Genomic DNA, 3,371 nt, shown 5'->3' with positions numbered 1-3,371 from the left:
GCTGAGGTAGATAACAAAGGGAGTTCACATTTTTCAAGCGCACAGTGTTACTGTCATCAATGCTCAAAATGGGATTCTTCAAGCTGTCCACAAGCATTTACAATTGCTGGAGACTTCATTTTTAGTACCAACTCTGCTATATTTAGATCTTGAAAGGAATTGTAGGTCTAATCTCAGTCATGGTAAAATGAAATGTGAATCATAATGTAACTGACAGCAGTAAGGGAGAAAACATCAGTTTATAATGAGAAAGTGAAGTGAGATGTCTTAAACACTACACTAGAGAGCTGTGCTCACTGACCTACTTAGAGAATTAAATATAGGAGTGTTACCGTACAGAAGGAGTCGAGCCTATTTGGAGATGAGCATGCAGATATCCAAAGCCCAAGATAGTCCAGACTGGTATCTCAAAATGCAGGTAGCAGCATTTTGGTTGTATCTTGTGCTTTAAGTCAATGAGAGTTGAGGATTAATATATTTTGGATGGGACATGCGTATTGCTGAATTTTTACACTAAAAGTAAGTTTGTTACATTGCACTTAAATGATGCCTCTTCATCTGGCTTGCATATACCAATTGAACTGAATGATCTGTTCTTGAATTGTAAATTCTGTATTTTTAAAACTGAATCACCATCCCAAGAAACATTTTTCATCAAGGAATTGTGTAACATGTGGTTTATTTATAATTAGCATGAAAATGTAACTTTTGCACATGGTACTTTTTTAAGGTGGCTGTCCTGTGAAGAGACTTAGTTTTCTTTTGTCAACAGTATTATGTTGAGGTTTTTAATCCAAATGTAACCACTGCAACACTCAAATGTTCTCATGTATGAAAAGAAATTGCACTTACCTGCATTTTTTGCATTTTTAACAAAAAAAATGTGAAGCAAGTTTGTAAAGTTTTCATAACCTAAGTATCAAATCATAAATGGGTATAAATCAAACTTGAGCAAACCTACCAATGGAAAAGTGCCAATGCAATAGCTCTGGCTATTTAGTCTTCTGAGAGCTTATTTTACATCTTATTTCCAATACTGTGGTAACAGATGCTAAAAGATAATGTTCTTCACAATACATTTATTGTAAACACTTAAAATGCCTGAAATTATAATACTGTTTTGAACCAGTAGTTTGTACTGCTGAGGATCTTGAATGTTTGATCTTCCCAGGGTCATTGCTACCAACTAAAGAATTCCGTAAGGGTTAGAATTCCCAACATGGATCTGTTCTCTCGAAATATATGGTTGGCAATTGTCATTCACAGGATGGCAGCCTCCAATAGCCTGGAACCGCTGAATACTTCTGCAACAGGTTGGAACAGCAGTTAATTAGAGAAATTTTTTTTTGCTCGAGTTAGTTTCTTCTAGGTACCAATTATAAATGGTTCATGTGTCATATTGTACATCCCAGGATTGCATTGACGTGAGGTAACAAGTGAGAGGCATCTGAGGAAGCAAGGCTGGACATTAGTTTTGTTTTAACAACACCTTATCCAAAGTCAAGTGCAGTAACAGAAAGACCTTCATTGCAAAGAAAGGTAAATGAGTGCCTTGTCCTATGTTGACTGAAATGTCTGTAAGATTGCACAATGACCACCAGTGGGGATAAACTAGTCAATAAAGTACTTCACTTAACTTGTAATTGAAGGTTCATTATTTCATGTTTGTTGCCATCTCTGCTAACTTGATTTAGACCCTTCAAATCACTTCCATCAGTTTTACGTGATGCTGTTAGCTTAAGCTATTTGAGAGGCACACTGAGTAAGTGAAGGCTTATGCTTAAAGTTCTTGCAGCAGAAGTTTGTATAATTCCATTGAAAGATTACAGGTGCAAGGAAGGGGACGGGACAAAGGATGATGACTAATATTCTCATTATCCACTTAGCCATTACATTAGCTACTTCCTAGCTGAAAGTATCTAGATATTTGGCAATGTGTAAATCACTGGGCATGAAAATATGAAAAACCTTGAGAATGGATGTGCGATGCATGATGTTTCAGTGGCGATTATAGGGATAATATTGCCCTTGACTTTGAACTAATTTAAAAGCGACCCGTATGAGGGATAGCAGTTAAATGTTCTAACGTGCAGTTGACCTATCCAATGTTATGATTTGATTCTACAGCCATTACCTGAGTTAATGTTTGAGAAGCATTGTTCTTGCACAGGTCAATGGAGAATGTGGCAGCTTCATTGGAGTCTGACATTCCTTCTCCACAAAAGTAGATTGTAGCCTTGATGATTATGGTAGACATATCAGACAAACTGTTGCATACTGGTTTGCAAAGACCTTTGTCTGGGCTACAGATGAGAGATTATAGCGGTTTTCAGTATCTTAACTACTATTAGGCCAAACATCCTGCTGATCCCTCAACAGATGTCAAATACTTCTCAACTAGCAATACTTCGCAGTCATTAGGCATTTACAATAAATACTTACCTTGTCAGCAACAGCCATACCTTTTTTTGAGTTTTTTTAAAAAATATGATGGCTAGAAACCATCCGCACAAGTGTCTCTCAAATCAGCATGTGCCAGGCACTCATGCGAGTGGTATTGGGGGAGGGGGGTAAAACTAGACTGCAGCAGCAGAAATTTGAGCGATGCAACAAGTGTGGCAGACCTAAGTTATAGGAAGATTGCTAATGTAGACACGTGAAACTTTTGCACCACAAGCAGTTAACTTTTTCTGATATTTGACTCTTGAGCTGCATTTAGGAGGGAACTTTTTAGAATAGGAGAAACAAAATGTGCACTTATTCAGCACGGGGCAATTGCGCTTCACAAACACTAGCATCTTTCCGACTGTGAGGAGAATTGTCTGGCTAAGTACTATCCAGAAGAAAAAGCAGGACAAATCCAATCTGCCCAATTACCAATCCCATCAGTCTACTGCATGATGCTTATGTCTTTTCTTGATTGTTGGAGGTTGTGGATTTTGTGCTGTTCTAGGAAGCTTGGTAAGTTTATGCACCTTGTAGAAAGTACACAATGCAGCCACTCAGTACAATTTATGGAGTGAGTGAATATTTCAGGTGCTGGATGAGATTCCGATCAAGTAGCTGACTTTGTGCTATGTCAGAATGCTCGAGTGTTGTTAGATATGGACTTGCAGCGAAGTGGATGGTATTAATTCTGACTTCTAGATAGTGGGAAGTCAGAAGTTGAGTTACACAGTACAGAGTAGTGGACTTCTGAACGGTTGTAGTCGGCAGAGTATTTATGTGGCCTTGTTCAGTTTCTGGTCAGTAGTAATCCCCAGCATGTTGATGAGGGATTTGAACCTTAAATCCTTAAATTTTATGGTGAGATTCTCACTTGTTAGGTGTGGTCATTATCCGCATATAAGTCTGATATTTCTCACTTATCC

The sequence above is a fragment of the Rhincodon typus genome, chromosome 14, assembly GCF_021869965.1.
Source record: "Rhincodon typus isolate 14 chromosome 14, sRhiTyp1.1, whole genome shotgun sequence".
Taxonomy (NCBI): Eukaryota; Metazoa; Chordata; class Chondrichthyes; order Orectolobiformes; family Rhincodontidae; genus Rhincodon; species Rhincodon typus.
The sequence above is the reverse complement of the archived record's forward strand: the minus strand, read 5'-3'. Positions refer to the sequence as shown.